A 19,280-nucleotide genomic window follows, 5' to 3' on the forward strand; every position below is an offset into this window, starting at 1 on the left:
GGGAAAGCAACATCTGCTATAAGTTTATCATTGGGTTATATTTTGTCTTCTAGTTGTGGCACATGGTGTGATGAAGTGCTATTAGTGCTAATTCAAGAAGTTGTTTCACTGGTGCGTGTGTCTTGCAGTAATACAACAAATCTTTCATCCATGAAATAGGCCACCTTTAACTGAATAGTATAGTAGGATACACTCCACTGTATTTGACAAGTGTTCCCCATTGTTGCTTCTCTGAATGAACCCCTGCATCTCAGAACTTCTGAATCTTAATATGTTTACTCCTTTCATAACAGAAGAAAACTGGGGGGAACATAGTCCTTCAGTAGTGTATCCTAATCTCGTCAGAACTCAGAAGCTAAACGGGGTGTGGGGGAATGGAAGGGAAACCAGTGAGAATGGCTCTGCAAAGTAAGGCAATGGCAAACTGCCTCTTCTTACTTGCCTTGAAAAGCCTCTTGCTGTGGTCTTCTTTAGCCAGCTGTGACTTGATGGCATTTTAGACAGACACATACATTCATTTAACTGGCGTTGTTTCCTCCCCTTGGAGGTTTTCAGAGGAAGATGATTGTGTAGCTTTTATAAGCAACTGCATCCATTCCAGTAGCTCCGTTTTTGGTCCAGTGTTCCAAAAAGGCTTGTTGGAGGATATCTGTAAGGAGCCCCTGATATTGCAATTGTAGAAAAAATGAGAAATACTTGGACATTCTGGGCATTGAACAAATAACACCAGCTGACCTCCAGAAGACAGTGTTGCTTGGGACAGCAAGAATCCTGCAAAGATACATCTACAGTTCCCAAGAACTTGGCTAGATCTCAAACTGCAGAATACCTTCTACCAATCAAATATCTCATTGTGATGAATAACAACAACAACAACCCAACAAAAAAGCAAAACTAACATTGATATTTGGAAAATCTTTTTACATTTTTTTTTTGTTTTAATGGAATTAGATGTGTTTTAGTCCTATTGCATAAGGTACATTAAAAAGGCAAGACAATTTAAAAAAAAAAGTGAATGCATAAATAGCTGACACTGTGTAATGCTAAACAGAGCTTCATCCTTCTAAACCTGTTGAGTGTAAATGGACTGAGAAGGTGTAACAAAGTTTAAGATTGTACAGCATCATCCGATTCAGCTGTTTATCTTATTGTTTACTTTAAAATATTTATCCTGCATTTTAAAGGTACCATATGAAATAGATCTGTAAAATCTGTTGAACTATGGCTCTGTATGTTAGATATGGACCAGATTTCTGCAGAGCCTTTGGAAATTTTTATGTCTGAGGTAAATATATTTCTAAAAGAAAATTTAGTTATGGGGCCCATAATAATATAATCTTCAGACAACTTAAATCCATGTAATTATGGGAAATGATACGGGTTGTTTGTTGTCAAGAGGGTGAGTAGCTATTTCAGTTTTTGACTTTGTCTATATATAACTTTCCTCCATGCTCCAATCCCTATTGAATAATCATTTTTAAGGTCACTTAAAATGCATTGGGGGGATCTGCAGGTTAATACAGGAGGTGTTCAGTCATCTATCCTCCTATGCTTGTGTTCAGAGAGATATCTGCTACTAACCCATCTGGCCTTGTTAATCTGTATTTTCACCTAATTGAATCAATACAACTGGATGAAGAATGCTGGAATGAACCCTTCAGAGACTTCTCTCTATCAGTCAATAAAAAGGAGAAAACCTGTTAAACTAGAAAAGTTAAATAAGGTAATGTTATCTGTTTATTAGAATTCAGAAATATGTGGAAATTTAAAAAAAAAACCTGGATGCGCAGGCTAATACCAAGGAAAGAGCAGAAGTGTACTGATTTGCTTGAACAAATTTGTCCTGTGTGACTCACTGTTGTATTATCATTGCCACGGGAGTTCTTGGAGCTGCAAGAAATGTGTTTGCATATTAACGCACCATGCTTCTGGATGACAGAGCAGATCCAACTTTTATTTAGTTACTTAGAGTCAAATAACTTTTATTAGATTGAATGCAAGTAAGCATCGAATAAAAGGCATTTTAGAGTTTTTGAACACAATAGTCATGACATTGCTTCAGGAATACAGAATCTGTAATGTTCAGTCATCAATACCATTCTGAAAATATTAGATTGCATTTTTTTTCATTATTAATTGTACGGAAAACGGCACCTCATAGCAGACACATGCGCCCCAAAACCCCCAAACCTTTCAGGTTCCTCCTCCTTGCTCCTCAGTTATCTTGACTGGAGGAAATGCAACTCTGCAGAGAAAAAGAGAGAAAGAAATAAACAAATGGGAAGTACGGAGACATTTTAATCAAGATGTTGGGAAAAAAATGATATAATTTCATCATTGTTAATAGGCAAGATTTTCTAATTGTATAGACTACGCTATCATGTGGATGTGATTATCAAATGCAGTTTAAACAAAAGTCTCTCATGGTTGGTGGGGGATGACCAAGGAACTGCTGTTGTCTGTGGCAAAGTTTCTGTGTTCTACAATTAAAATACGGGCTGAGTGCACAGTTTTCTCATATTCTAGTCTTTTAACTGTTAGACATATTAGGAAGACTGATTAATGGAGACATTTTACTCGTCTATAGAATGTGATTCAGCATATTCTGAAGTGCTTTCAGCATTCACAAAATCTTGATTGGGGCAAAAGGGGACATTACCATGGCTCTAAAGGAAGCAGAGCAAGTGGCTCCAGAGTTGCTGAGAGTCCCAGAAGGACTGCTTATCTCAGACCCTGGCTGTAGTGACAGTGGCAAAGGATCCATACCACTGGCCAGGGGCAAGCCCAGCTCAGAGACAATCAATGGTGCAGGAGAAGGCAATAAGCAAGTCACCTGTCACTGATATTGCTTACTGTATCTGAGACGAACAACAATGATACTGGGTGACCCCAGCTGTTCCTTTTGACTCTGAGATTAAATAAAAAAATTAATGAATAAATAAATAAATAAATCTCTCTAAGGCACTCCTAGCAGTACTGGGGCTGGCTTTGGTGTGCTCCTCAGTGCAAACACCCTTTCAGCCCAGAAGGAAATTTGCAGTAAATAAAACAATCAATTGCCTCAGAGATGTTGATCACCTTCAGCCATATGGAGTTGCTTCAAGCCTCTGTGAAAAAAATTAGGGAGGGCCTGTAGCTCAGTGCTAGAGCATTTGCTTTGCCTGCAGAAGATCCTATGTTTATCATCTCAAGCTAAAAAGGATCAGATAGTAAATGATGCACAAGATCTTTGCTGAGATCCTGGAGAGCTGCTGCCAGTCATAGCAGACAGTAGATATCTTGATGGACCAGTGGTCTGATTCAACAAAGGCAGATTCATGTGTTTGTATATTAAATTTTTGAATCATTTAAAAAAATTAACCTATGTTAAAATTGTACCAATGGAAGTTTAGCTTAAAGGATCATAATTATCCCTTTTATTTACCAGAAGTTAAATATGCAAAATGTTTCATATCTGTTGTCTCAGAATCTTACAACAGTGTCTTACACACACACGTTATTAAGACCACATCATAGGATAGTGATGGTATTAAGAGAGTATCAAATGTCACCCCCATGATAAATTCAGTGGGAGACTGACAACTCAGTTTACGTCCTGTTTTTCACCTAGCTAGCTTAGCTACCTAGGTTGCGGTTGGACAGGCAAACAGTGGAGACAAAGCAATGCCAGAGATGTTCAGGGTGGCTTTATGAATGGAAGCAAGAAACAGAGACAGTGGGAACAGTGCAGTTAAAGCCCTGTGTAAGTAGACTCCAGTCAGCATGGAGCTGTCCAGGCTGATGTACGAGCTGCTTATACCATGCATTGGCCTAGCAGAGAGTTAGACCTTTATTTTTATAGGAAACTGATGGTTCCACCCTTCCTGTTGCCAGAGAAGGAGTCCACATCCTGCTGTTCTCTTGTTTCATGATACTTGAACAGTTCCTAGCAACAAACTCTGGGTCATGTAATCATGGTGTGCCAAGAATGGTATGATAAAATGAGCCACCCAAAGAGCTCTGGAACACCTTTTCTTGGTCAGACAATTAAAAAAAAAGTTTTATCAGATGTGATAAAAGTTTTATCAGAGCAGAGGTCCATCAGTGGCTATTAGCCACAGCTTATTGTTGCATCTCTCTGTCTGGGGCAGTGATGCTCTGTATTCTTGTGCTTGGAGGGGGCAAAGTGGAAGGGCTTCTAGCCCAACTGGTGGACCTCTTGATGGCACTTGGGTTTTTTGGCCACTGTGACACAGAGTGTTGGACTGGATGGGCCATTGGCATGATCCAACATGGCTTCTCTTATGTTCTTATGTGGGGCAAAAATTACAATTGTCATGACACAGTGCAAGAATAGACATTCATAATTATATCTGGGTCCACCAATTTATTCAGGACTGGACAATTTTCTTGACCTTGTCATTAATCATCCTTTTTGGCAACAATGAGACACACAGGGAAATACTTCACAAACATTGACATTATGAAATGTGAATATTCTGTATGCTTAAAAATAGTTTAAAAGGCAGATTGGGAGGCATCAGTGTTAGTGGATGGGAGGGTATATAACGAGTAAGGTAACAGTAATATGTGATTGATTGATTTAAACATTTTCTGCCACTTTCCCATCTCACTGGAGATTTCCTAAGTGGTGAGCAATCTAAACATTAAAACAGCATTTAAAATTCAAATAAATAAATACCATATTAAAAATATTTAAATAAAATGTATAAACACATAAACACACAAACAGGGAGAATGGCCAATTAGCGTTTGTAAAGGAACACCAAATAAAGCAGAAAAGTCTCCCATTAACAGAAGACAATAGTAAAGGGAGACAATTGAATCTCCCTGGGGAAAGAGTTCTAAAGTTTTGGTGCCATGACTAAGAAAGTCCTTTTTAGGGTTGCCACCTGTCTAGCCTCAGATGGCAGGGGTACCTGTCTATGACCAGGGTGGTTGGGTAGGTTCATATGGGAGTAGCAGCGGAGTTGCACATGCAGTTGTTGTTTTTTTGAATCAGCCAAAGTACACTGTGTGGATACAGGTATACAGTTCATTGAACATTTGGCTGTATTGATCATAACTACAGAACAGACTGTGAGCCAAACTGGTGAATAATCAAGCATCTTTTATCTTACTAAGGAAGTTTTCCTACTAGAGGGCATTATTAAGTGCTAAAGCACACTAAATCCTGGGAGCATGGTAGGTGAAGTGGTCTCCAGTTCATATAGTGCCTCAGCCAATAGGTTTAGTAGATTATAACTAGAGCTCCCTCAGTCATAGGCATCAAAGAGATGCAAAGGGAAGACTGAGATGGGGAATTTTAAAATACAGTTGTGATTGTGATTTTGTAATCAGCTATCTTTAACAGCACTGAGTTAAAAATAGCCTAGTAAAAGCATACAGGTTGAAGGGCTCTTCACTTTGATTACAGGAGTGGTCATTATTAGTTCAAACAACATTGGGCATAATTTCAAATATTATGTCCCATTGATATGTTTGCAAATGTATGAAGAGTTTGCATTTTTGAATTGAATGAATAAGGCTCTTCATTAGCTCTGTTTACCAAAATGGACAGATCAGATCGTAGCTTGCACACAGTGGACTTCTGTGTTAGGGGGAGTAGCTGTATGATTAGTTTTTGAAAAGGTGTGAAAAGGAAGGGAGAGGCAATAATCTTTCATTGCATAAAGACGACCTCTGTTTCATTCACTTACTTTGGCACTCACTCCTGTTTTCATTGAAGCTGGTGGGCACTGAGCCACTGGCACCCGTAAAATCATCTGCGGTGTGAAGGGAGAAATAAAACCATGCACAGTTTCAGAAATGGTGTCTGTACATGTTTTAATTTTGGAAATTGCATTTCCTAAAGATGATTTCCTATGGAACATTGGGCTCCTTGGAATCATCTCTGCTGCTTAAATACATGCCGTCATGGTTTCAAACTTCCCTCACTGCTATAAAACACATGATTACTTGGGAATACATATCAGTTGAATTTGGTGAGGCTAACTCCCAAACAGAAATCCACAGAACTGGAATGCTAGAAAGCATATTAAATACATCTTACGGGACAAAAAAAGGGGGGGTGTTCCCCCCCTAAGTTTGTGTTTGGTGTTTAATGGGCATGGCCTCCTATTTGCTGATGCAGACTTGAAAACAATAAACATGGAGCTATTTTATGAGATAGCTTGAAATACCAAATGTCACATTCAGTTTAAATAGTCATTTTCCCCAAAAGGAACTTTGCAGTTTGACCTTTTGATTTGATTTCAATAGACTGTCTTGTCATGAGGCTTTCCAAACTAACATACCCATCATCTGTTGGTATATTTTTATTTCTTATTCAAATATATTTGGTCCCATTTAATAACAAAATGTGAGAAGCTATTTCAGTTGAGATGTTGTCAACATGTGCAGTTTTTCATATGATTTCATAGATGTGCAAGTTATGCATATTCAGACTTTTAAAGTCTGCATCAGCATTTATATTTGTACTTTTTCTCCTGCTTCTCCCTATGTAAATAATGAAGAAATTTGTATGCAGATTACCCAACTAATTTTGTCCTTTTGCATATTTTTATTGATGAGATGCTCCCCTGCAGTTTTTGAATGAATTCTTGTGACTGGAGTGTAGATATAGTGGGGTGGGGAGAGGGGTATTTCTCTGGTCAAGTAAGAAGTCTCACTTTTGAATTCAGTGGAACTCATTTTCTTTACAAAGGAAATCCTGTTAAGGGAAAGGGTGGTATTACTGTGTAAAGTCACTTCCTTTGTGTACAGGATGTAAAAGACATTAAGCAATAAAGAAAAGGCTTCTCTTAAATTATTGTTCTACTGATTTTATTTCCAGGATATTACTTTCTGCTAAAGCTACTAATTTGGTATCCTGAAGCCCCATAGCTTACCTAGCAATAGGATTGCCAGCCTCTAGTGGGGCTGAGAGAATTCCCAGAATTATAACTAATCTCCAGGCTACAAAAATCAGCCCCCCCTTGAAAAAGATGGCTGCTTTGGAAGTTGTATTCCAATGGCATTATACCCCATTAATAAATTTTCAGAATATTTCCCAATTGGCAGTATTGGCAACACTGCCTGAAACATACCAAATGTAGCAAGTCTTAGGGAAAAAGAAAGCCTCTCCCCCTGTTAACAGCTTGTTTTAAGATAGGAAATACCAGCACTTGTGGCACTGTTCCATGGTCCACCAAAATGCTGGTATTGCAGGAATGTTGTGTTGCACATATTCACAGCTATGTTTCTTCAGGATTTAAATTTGGGATGATAGGAGCCTTAAGAAAGGATGGAGCTATTCTAATTAGGTGGTAGGTGTGCTTGACTATCAAGGGGAATCTCTCTCTATGTATATATAATTCCTGTACAGAACCTGTTGTAGTCTTTTTATTTTGACAAGGAGGTGTAAATTGACATTTCAAGTGGAATATGACAGGGATTTCACACTCTAATTGTGGAGGTCATACTGATTAACATACCATCAGCTCATCTGACATAACAGCCTACAGTCATCCAGCATCATGTTCAAAGGGCAACCCCCAAAGGTCCAAGATACTCATGGCAGACATGGTGTTAAGACACCTTAATCATACTAGAAAATTAAATGGAATGTGTGGGAGTGAATGTCTTTCCCCTTAAATTGGTGACTTACTGCATTTAATTAGGTCAGGTTGTATATCTTTTTGTGTTTGAGTCAGAGTCACTTGCAAAATGTGCATGTGTATATTTCTCTATATCTCTGTGTTGCTGTATGTAAGGAAGAATGACGACTTTGGCAAAGTGGTTTTACAATTACATGGGTGGAAGAAATTTGTCTTCCTTTAAACCTGACATTCACATAATTGGGATGGTAGATTTTGGGAGTACCATGCCACCAAAGCAGGAAGAAATGAAGTTATTAGTTACTCATGTTGTGCTGCTTTTCTACAGGTCCATGCTAATAGTAGTAGGCTATCTCTTTCCTAAAGCCAAAGCTTTAAATCTAGTGATGAAAAGAACCTTAGCTTACAGACAGCCTCCGTGGCATCACTATAGCTTGCATTCTGTCTCTTTGCTCTCTTGCTGGTATGTAGGTCCAGATAGAACCTGTAGATCTCCCGCTATTACAGTTGATCTCCAGGCAGCCAAGAGTTAAGAACATAAGAAGCCATGTTGGATCAGACCAATGGCCTATCCAGAAAATAAGAACATAAGAGAAGCCATGTTGGATCAGACCAATGGCCTATCCAGTCCAACACTGTGTCACAACGTGGCCAAAAACCCAGGTGCCATCAGGGGGGTCAATCAGTGGGGCCAGGACAATTAAGATCTCCAGACAAACAAGATCAGAGAAAATGACTGCTTTTGAGGGTGAACTCTATGGCATTATAACCTGCTGAGGTCCCTCCCTTCTACAAACTGTGCCTTCCCCAGGCTCCACCCCTAAAATCTCCAGATATTTCCCAACCAGGAGCTGGCAATTGGTAATCCTGCATCCAGAGCAGGTAGTAAGCCACTGTATGAAGCAGCTGGACTAAATGAGCCACTGATCTGATGTAGCATTGGTCACCTTATAAGAACATAAGAGAAGCCATGTTGGATCAGGCCAATGGCCCATCTAGTCCAACACACTGTATCACACAGTGGCCTATATACACACACACACACAGTGATGAACCTCTGCTCCATATTTTTATCAAATCCCCTCTTGAAGCTGGCTGTGCTTGAAGCCGCCACCACCTCCTATGGCAATGAATTTCACATGTTAATCACCCTTTGGGTGAAGAAGTACTTCCTTTTATCTGTTCTAACCTGACTGCTCAGCAATTTCATTGAATGCCCATGAGTTCTTGTATTGAGAAAAAGGGAGAAAAGGACTTCTTTCTCTACTTTCTCCATCCCATGCATAATCTTGTAAACCTCTATCATGTCACCCCGCAGTCAACCTTTCTCCAAGCTAAAGAGCCCCAAGAATTTTAACCTTTCTTCATAGGGAAAGTGTTCCAAATCTTTAATCATTCTAGTTGTCCTTTTCTGCACTTTTTCCAATGCTACAATATCCTTTTTGAGGTGTGGTGACCAGAATTGCACACAGTACTCCAAATGAGACCGCACCATCAATTTATACAGGGGCATTATGATACTGGCTGGTTTGTTTTCAATTCCCTTCCTAATAACTCCCAGCATGGCGTTGGCCTTTTTTATTGCAATTGCACAGTCTTGACATTTTCAGTGAGTTATCTACCACGACCCAAATATATCTCTCTTGGTCAGTCTCTGCCAGTTTACCCCACATCAACTTGTATTTGCAGCTGGGATTTTTGGCACCAATGTGCATTACTTTGCACTTGGCCACATTGAACCTCATCTGCCATGTTGACACCCACTCACCCAGCCTCAACACTCCATTTGGAGTGCCTCACAATCCTCTCTGGTTCTCACCACCCTGAAGAATTTAGTGTTATCTGCAAACTTGGCCACTTCACTGCTTACTCCCAACTCCAAATCATTTATGAACAAGTTAAAGAGCATGGGACCCAGTACTGAGCCCTGCGGCACCCCACTCCTTACCATCGTCCACTGCGAAGACTGCCCATTTATACTCACTCTCTGCTTCCTATTAATTAGCCAGTTTTTGATCCACAAGAGGACCTGTGCTTTTACTCCATTACTCTTGAGCTTTCTAAGGAGCCTTTGATGAGGAACTTTATCAAAAGCTTTCTGGAAGTCAAGGTAAAAAACTTCTATTGGGTCTCCTTTGTCCACATGTTTGTTCACCCCCTCAAAGAAATGCAACAGGTTAGTGAGGCAAGATCTTTCCTTACAGAACCCATGCTGAGTCTTCCTCAATAACCCGTGTTCATCAATGTGCCTACTCATTCTGTGCTTGATAATGGTTTCTACCAACTTTCCCGGTATTGAAGTCAGACTGACTGGTCTGTAATTTCCCGGATCTCCTCTGGAACCCTTTTTACAGATGGGGGTGGCATTTGCTACCTTCCAGTCCTCAAGAGCGGAGGCAGATTTCAATGAAAGATTACATATTTTTGTCAGGAGATCCACAAGTTCAACTTTGAGTTCTTTCAGAACTCTTGGATGTATGCCATCTGAACCTGGTGACTTATTAGTTTTTAGTTTGTCAATCAGTTGTAGGACCTCCTCTCTTGTCACCTCAATCTTACTCAGGTCTTTCAACACTCCTTCCAAAATTAGTGGTTCTGGGGCGGGCAAACACTTCTCGTCTTCCATAGTGAAGACGGAGGCAAAAAATGCATTCAATTTCTCAGCCATTTCCCTATCCTCCTTCAATAATCCTTTGACCCCTTGGTCATCCAAGGGCCCCACTGCCTCATTGGCTTGTTTCCTGCTTCTAATATATTTGAAGAAATTTTTATTGTTGGTCTTTATGTTTTTTGCAATATGCTCCTCATAGTCCCTTTTTGCCTGCCTGATCACAGTCTTGCATTTGATTTGCCACAGCCTGTGTTCCCTTTTATTAACCTTACTTGGACTAGCTTTCCACCACTTAAAGGAGTCCTTCTTACCTTTTACAGCTTCCATTACTTTGTTTGTCAACCTTGCAGGCCTTTTCTTATACCTGTTTGTGCCTTTCCAACTTGTGGTATATATTTTATCTGAGCTTCCAGGACTGTAGTTTTAAATAGCCTCCAAGCTTCCCCAAGGGTTTTGACTGTGTTTACCTTTCCTTTCAGTTTCCTCTTCACATGCCTCCTCATCTCAGAGAATTTATCCCTTTTAAAGTTAAAGGTGGTTGTGCTGGTCTTTTGGGGCAGCTCTCTATTTATACAAATGGTGAAATCAATAACGTTATGGTCACTGCTCCCAAGTGGTGCAATCACTTTTACATCTCTCACCAAGTCTTGGGCATTACTTAGAACCAAATCCAGGATCGCCCCACCCCTGGTAGGTTCTGTGACCATCTGCTCCATAGCACAGTCATTGAGAGCATCTAGAAACTCAATCTCTTTCTCTTGACCTGAACACATATTGACCCAATCAATCTACGGGTAGTTAAAATCACCTATTATGACATAGTTTTTACGTTTAGCTGCTATCTTTTAATCCTTCCATCATATTATAATCGTCCTCTATCTTTTGATTTGGTGGGCAATAACAAACTCCCATAGTTAAATTTTCTTTTGGGCCATCTGTTTCGACCCAAAGCATTTCTAGAAGGGAACCTAATTCTTTGACCACAGTCTTACTGGACTGTATACCCTCTCTGACATGCAGAGCCACCCCACCTTCAGCCCTTCCCTCCCTATCCTTCCGATATAACTTATATCCAGGAATCACTGTGTCCCACTGATTCTCCTCATTTTACCAAGTTTCTGAAATTCCCACAATGTCTATGTTTTCTCCCAACACTAAGCATTCCAACTCACCAATTTTACTTTGAACACTTCTAGCATTTGTATACAAACATCTATAATTTCCCAGGCAGGCTTTTGTTCTAAATCAACTTGTTTGCTCCATTTGCCCATTGGAACCCAATGGGGGGAAGAAGGAAAATGTAACTCTGATGGATTCATTCCATTAGCTAAACACGGGGAAATTGGTTCCTGCTTTGTTTGTTGCCTCTTTCCCTCTGCTAGGGAAGCTGAGATAGGGTGAGGATGACTCTGGTTCATGTAGTAAAAATAACTTTGTAGAAAGCTGAAGTGAAGTATACCTCTTCACACTGCAAATGGTGGCTTCTGATTTTGAGTATTTCTTTGCAACTGTTTTCCATAGAAAGCAAGAGCAACAAGAGGCGCTACTGGTTTTCTGTTTGTATGATATTTTTTAACAGAGTGGAATATTCCCAAATGTGATCCTTTATGGATTTCCAATAGGAGTCTTAAATGGTGCCATCCATTATACTCCCTCAGAGTTCTGCCATTTCATTCTTTTTGCATATAAGATGAGAACTAGATCTGATGAGGCAGATGCAGAAAATCAGGTTGGTAGACTTAGAATGGACTGAACTATTTCATATGGCAGACTCACACTTGGGATGCTCCCCAATGTGAAATACTTTCCTGGTGTGTCTAGAGTGGGACCTGGGAAATCTAGGTTAGAATTCCCACTCTGCCATGGAAGTTTTCTGGTTGATCTTGGATCACTTTCTATCAGCCTAATCTACCTCAAAGGGTGCTGGTTGTGACAATAAAATGGAGGAGGGGATGAGGTTGTAAGCCATTTTGGAACCTGCTAGAAAGAAAAGTGGGGTATAAATATTTTCAGAAGTGTCACAACAGGACAAGGGATAGAAGAGAACCTTTGTCATGGTGTCTTAATCCTCTTTCTTTTAAGAGGCTTCTATACACAGAAGGGGATTTTAAAATGATATCCCTCCCCAGCTTCAGTCTGAAATGACATACTTCAGTGTGCCACCCTGGGATTCTACCTCCTCATTCTACTGTATGTATAGACAAATGTATACATTTGTACTGTATGAGTAGACAAAGCCCAAGGGATGAAAAGAAAATCAAGAACTGATTATTTTCAATCAATTTTTTCTCGACTGCCCCTCTTCTTTTAAAACATTTTTGCCATTTTTAATGTTAATTCTGTTTTATTATTTGATTCCAACATTCAAAGCCTTTTCCATCAATGCTTTGTGAAATATTTTACTCAAGTATTATTCTTGGCACATATTATGGTGGTTATGTGTGGAATCTTTAAGCAGCTTGCTACTGAAATCTGCTGAGCTTTGTTGTAACTATTACCAGTTTTATTATCAACTGTACACCTAGCATGTATAGAATGGAGGCTTTTGTAGTGGCTAGTCACAATGAGGCCAACTGATAAAGTGATCCATTGGTCCTTCAAGTGGTAAGGCACTTCCAGAGACACTTTTACAAGATCTACTTTTCTTTGATTTAGAAGTGTAGTACTTCTTTCTCTTCCTTCTTCACACTAACAGCATTCCTCTTTGATTTTCCTTTCCCCCCAGCAGTGTGTTGGTATATGCTGATGCAGCTTGTTTCCTAGTAGAGTATAACAATGCAATCCTTTAATGGACTTGGAAGAGTGTAATTCCATTTAGAATTATACTGTAAGTCTACTAGGAACTGAGAGATCTACAGGAGAAAGCTCTTTCCAGGGACCACCAATGTGCACATATGAGTTCTTAACTCTTTGGTTCTTAAACCCATGACTTGTTCTTTGTGGCTTTGAGTGAACCAGACAAGTGTAAGCATCACTAGCTTAAAATGTTTGAGCTCTGTATTATATATTGTAGGTTTGATTATTTAAACAGTTTTTTGCATTTATTTTGTAAGCTGTTTTGAGTTCTCAGATGTGGGAGGAAAGCAGTGCATATCTGCTTGAGTAAATTGAATACCTGATCAATAATCATGTTTTCCTTTTCTCATGGCTATGAGACTAGGTAGGGTTGTCAGCTGAGCTCTTCAGTGGGAGCAAAAATGGGAGGGCTGAGTGATATTGCAACATTACTTTTGGTTCTACCTGGAAGTGGTTTCACAATGATCTAGGAATTCTAAGAGTGTTGTGATGTCACTTTGGGGTAGGCTCACCAACTCTTAGGCAAGACCGGGAGATCTCTTGGAATTACAACTGACCTCCAAAATACAGAGATATGTTCACATGGAGAAAATAGCTGCTTTGGAGGATGGACTTTATGGAATTATATCATGCTGAGGCATGTTTCCCCCTCCAAACCTTACCTTTCCTCTGGCTCAACCTTCAAATCTCCAGGAATTTTCCAGCGGTGTAGCCAGAACTGATGTCATGATGTCACTTCCTGCTCCCTCATTCTTGCTTTTGGTGGAATAAAGAGCTGCAATGGAGGCCTGGATCTGGGGAAGGATGGAAATTTCCTTTTAATTCTAGACTAGTGTCACTGCATAAAAGTCTGCATCCAAGGGTCAGAGGAAAACTTTGGAAGTCACATAGAGAGTTAAATTCCTTGTGTAAATTTTGTACTGCTAGTAGTTTGCAAGCCTAGCTTGCCTGGGAAATTATATATATTTGTACACAAATGCTAGAAGTGTTTGAAGTAAAATTGGTGAGTTGGAATGTTTAGTGTTGGGAGAAAACATACACATTGTGGGCATTTCAGAAACTTGGTGGAATGAGGAGAATCAGTGGGACACGGTGATTCCTGGATATAAGTTATATCGGAAGGATACGGAGGGAAGGGTTGGAGGTGGGATGGCTCTGTATGTCAGAGAGGGTATACAGTCCTAGATTTGGTCCTAAGTGAGAGATGTAAAAGTGATCGCACCACTTGGGAGCAGTGACCATAACGTTATTGATCTCACCATTTGTATAAATAGAGAGCTGCCCCAAAGGACCAGCACAACCATGTTTAACTTTAAAAGGGGTAAATTCTCTGAGATGAGGAGGCATGTGAAGAGGAAACTGAAAGGAAAGGTAAATACAGTCAAAACCCTTGGGGAAGTTTGGAGGCTATTTAAAACTACAATCCTAGAAGCTCAGATAAAATATATACCACAAGTTAGGAAAGGCACAAACAGGTATAAGAAAAGGCCTGCATGGTTGACAAACAAAGTAATGGAAGCTGCAAAAGGTAAGAAGGACTCCTTTAAGTGGTGGAAAGCTAGTCCAAGTAAGATTAATAAAAGGGAACACAGGCTGTGGCAATCAAATGCAAGACTGTGATCAGGCAGGCAAATAGAGGCTATGAGGAGCATATTGCAAAAAATATAGACCAACAATAAAAATTTCTTCAAATATATTAGAAGCAGGAAGCCAGCCAGTGAGGCAGTGGGGCCCTTGGATGACCAAGGGGTAAAAGGATTACTGAAGGAGGATAGGGAAATGGCTGAGAAGTTGAATGCATTTTTTTGCCTCCGTCTTCACTGTGGAAGACGAGAAGTGTTTGCCTGCTCCAGAACCACTAATTTTGGAAGGGGTGTTGAAAGACCTGAGTCAGATTGAGGTGACAAGAGAGACAAATTAAAAACTAATAAGTCACCAGGTTCGGATGGCATACATCCAAGAGTTTTGAAAGAACTCAAAGTTGAACTTGTGGATCTTCTGACAAAAATATGTAATCTTTCCTTGAAATCTGCCTTTGTTCCTGAGGATGGGAAGGTAGCAAATGTCATCCCCATTTTTAAAAAGGGTTCTGGAGGAGATCCAGGAAATTACAGGCCAGTCAGTCTGACTTCAATACCGGGAAAGTTGGTAGAAACCGTTATCAATGACAGAATGAGTAGGCAAATTGATGAACACGAGTTATTGAGGAAGACTCAACATGGGTTCTGTAAGGGAAGATCTTTCCTCACTAACCTGTTACATTTCTTTGAGGGGGTGAACAAACATGTGGACAAATGAGACCCAATAGATGTTGTTTACCTTGACTTCCAGAAAGCTTTTGATAAAGTTCCTCATCAAAGGCTCCTTAGTAAGCTTGAGAGTCATGGAGTAAAAGAACAGGTCCTTTTGTGGATCAAAAACTGGCTAATTAATAGAAAGCAGAGAGTGCGTATAAATGGGCAGTCTTTGCAGTGGAAGACAGTAAGCAGTGGGGTGCCACAGGGCTCAGTACTGGGTCCCATGCTCTTTAACTTGTTCATAAATGATTTGGAGTTGGGAGTAAGCAGTGAAGTGGCCAGGTTTGCAGATGGCACTAAATTGTTCAGGGTGGTGAGAGCCAGAGAGGATTGTGAGGAACTTCAAAGGGATCTGTTGAGGCTGGATGAGTGGGCGTCAACGTGGCAGATGAGGTTCAATGTGGCCAAGTGCAAAGTAATGCACATTGGTGCCAAAAATTCCAGCTACGAATACAAGTTAATGGGGTGTGAACTGGCAGAGGCTGACCAAGAGAGAGATCTTGGGGTGGTGGTAGATAACTCACTGAAAATGTCAAGACAGTGTGCCATTGCAATAAAAAAGGCCAATGCCATGCTGAGAATTATTAGGAAGGGAATTGAAAACAAACCAGCCAGTATCATAATGCCCCTGTATAAATTGATGGTGCGGTCTCATTTGGAGTACTGTGTGCAATTCTGGTCACCGCACCTCAAAAAGGATATTATAACACTGGAAAAAGTTCAGAAAAGGGCAACTAGAATGATTAAAGGGTTGTAACACTTTCCCTATGAAGAAAGGTTTAACTCATGGGGCTCTTTAGCTTGGAGAAAGGTTGACTGCGGGGTGACATGATAGAGGTTTACAAGATTATGCATGGGATGGAGAAAGTAGAGAAAGAAGTACTTTTCTCCCTTTCTCACAGTACAAGAACTCGTGGGCATTCGATGAAATTGCTGAGCAGTCGGGTTAAAACGGATAAAAGGAAGTACTTCTTCACCCAAAGGGTGATTAACATGTAGAAGTCACTGCCACAGGAGGTGGTGGTGGCTACAAGCATAACCAGCTTCAAGAGGTGGTTAGATAAAAATATGGAGCAGATGTCTATCAGTGGCTCCTAGCCACAATATGTGTGTATATATATATATATATGTGTGTGTGTGTGTATAATTTTTTTGGCCACTGTGTGACACAGAGTGTTGGACTGGATGGGCCATTGGCCTGATCCAACATGGCTTCTCTTATGTTCTTATGTTATGTTCTTAGAGTACAGACTTTGTACAGCTATGGATAAATTGTCTGGTATTCAATTAAGACTGCATAGTACATTTCAATATTAGGCCTTCATTGTTTAAGGGCAACTAGAATGATTAAAGGGCTGGAATACTTTCCCTATGAAGAAAGGTTGAAACGCTTGGGACTCTTTAGCTTGGAGAAACGTCAACTGGGGGTGATATGATAGAGGTTTACAAGATTATGCATGGGATGGAGAAAGTAGAGAAAGAAGTACTTTTCTCCCTTTCTCACAATACAAGAACTCGTGGGCATTCGATGAAATTGCTGAGCAGTCGGGTTAAAACGGATAAAAGGAAGTACTTCTTCACCCAAAGGGTGATTAACATGTGGAATTCTCTGCCACAGGAGGTGGTGGCAGCCACAAGCATAGCCACCTTCAAGAGGGGTTTAGATAAAAATATGGAGCAGAGGTCCATCAGTGGCTATTAGCCACAGTGTGTGTGTATATATAAAATTTTTGGCCACTGTGTGACACAGAGTGTTGGACTGGATGGGCCATTGGCCTGATCCAACATGGCTTCTCTTATGTTTTTATAAACTTGTGACTAATAAAAATGGGATGCTATGTAATGGCTACTTTTACTTACCGTATAGGATGGAGCCTTTGGACTCATGTAATCCATCATACTTAGAAAAAATGTTATAGATGTATAGTTGTATGTAATTGCTTGTTACATTTACAGTGTATTCCTAAGCAGCGATAAATCCTTCCAAGTCCATTGAAGATGATTGGCTTAGAAAGGTGTAACTCTTATTGGGTCTGCCTTCTTAAAGCAGCTTCTGATTGGAAGATGTAAAAATGTTGAAGTAGCTGAAGTTTGGGGAATGTAAATAAATGCAATAAATGGAGAAGTAGAGAATGATGTAAGCTGCTATGGGTTGCCATTGGGGAGAAAAATAAAATATAAATGAGGTAAATGAATAAAATGTATATATTCACATTTCTTAAAATATTAAAGGTTTTGCGGTCTCTTCACTCACAAAGTCTGAATCTGATCTAAAAGCTTGTACAACAAGCCACTCAAGAAGGCTTTGTAAGAATGTTCAAACTGAAGTTGGTCCAGCAAAGTCTTATGTCAGTATCATCAAAGTATATTAGCTATTTGCTAAAGAGAATCTTTCTTCTTACTGTCTTCACAGAAGCAATTGTTAAGAAATCAAAATCCTTTCTCCAGGTCATGAACTAAACATAAAGTATGTTTGTAGAAAGGAGGCATGAAACTGAACTATTCTACTAAGCTGTTTTTTCCAGCCAGTTAAAAAGGACTTAGGAAAGAACCTTACCTGCTAAAGGATGTGTGAAGATGAAAATATCTAGGATAGGGGCGTGTTCTGTACAAGGGCTAATTTTTTTTTATCCTGGTTCCAATTTTTTGATGTCACTTACTTTAGGATCCTTTTATATAGTAGCTTTGTGCTAACTGTGAGGAATATGTAGGACATATATTGACACACAGTTTCAAAGCTGGCTCACATACACCAAATCAAAATATACGGTTACATGGGATATTATTCATTTGCTTTCCTACATGGTTAATTTCTTTGATTAAAGTAGATCTAGATTAATCTGTACCACTAGAAGTCTCAGATTCACTCATCACAGAAAGTACTCTTACTCTTCTATCAAGTAGCTCCAGCTCTTCTCATATAGTTAGACCAGGGAATAGCAGCAGCAGGTGATCCTACCATGGCATTTTAGTGGCTTAGAAAAAACAGCATAATTTTGACAGTGACTCTCTGCCGTCTCCACAGGTTCAATGTTTGGTAAGAGGTCTGGGGTTTGTCGTTATCATCCTGTGCTTCAGATCTACTGTTCACTCCTCCTAGCATGATGCATATGAACAATAGCTCCTTTTTCTGAGCCTGCAGCTGGTGATAAAGAAAGGCAGGAGTTATGCCTGACCTTGCAGTGCACTTTGAAGATGTTCTTTTTGCATTTGAAGCCACAGAGATAATATTTAATGACACACTCTTCTGCCACAAATTGGGTAGAGAATGATCTTGTGGCCACATACTTTGGTTGGCTAGCCCCTTCAGAGATCCCTAAACTATGACAGAGTTTCACCTGTTGGAACCATGTTGCTGGATTTCCATGTTATTCTTAAGGTTCTTATGTTGTTGGAATTGTATGAAATGATACTGTCAAATCAGGCCATCTTTAAAATACAATAACTATTTTTATGTCAGTCCTGCACTCTACAGTACATTCTGGTGCACATTTTGGAAAGGTGATTTAAAAGAAATAAAATAAAAATGTGATGGAAACTAAAGTTTGTTATTGTTGCAGGCAGCATCATATTTTGCAATCATATTTTACTTGTTTTGAAATCTGTAGACAGCCTTGAATAAGCTTGCTAATCAGCAGTCATTTCAGTTCAAAGAGAGTCTTGGATCTCTGCTTGGGTTATAAAACAACACATACATACATAGTTAAATGGATACTGAAAAAGAGGTAGTTCCCAGTAACCAAATAATGCTGCTGTGCAGTCTCCATTTATGTCTGAAAGTTTGAAGAAGAACATAGTAAGGTCTACAGATGTAATCTAGAGAAATCTAGAGAAATCAAAAAAGCCTCCATTAAACTAATTGGCCAAGTATTTATTTGCATTTTTTATTTATTTCTAGAGGATTTAAGCATACCAAACTTATTCCAGTTTGCTTCTCTATCACTTGAATTAAAAGCTTAATTATGTAGCTATTAGGAG

At 39.7% G+C, this 19,280-nt stretch overlaps 1 protein-coding gene across 2 annotated transcripts in view; it reads left to right on the forward strand.

The window, feature by feature from the left end:
- MMP16 (matrix metallopeptidase 16) overlaps positions 1–19,280 on the forward strand; it is a 287,970-nt gene that overhangs the window by 101,333 nt on the left and 167,357 nt on the right. The window lies entirely within an intron of this gene.

This window comes from Heteronotia binoei, chromosome 7 (genome assembly GCF_032191835.1).
Source record: "Heteronotia binoei isolate CCM8104 ecotype False Entrance Well chromosome 7, APGP_CSIRO_Hbin_v1, whole genome shotgun sequence".
NCBI classification, from domain to species: domain Eukaryota; kingdom Metazoa; phylum Chordata; class Lepidosauria; order Squamata; family Gekkonidae; genus Heteronotia; species Heteronotia binoei.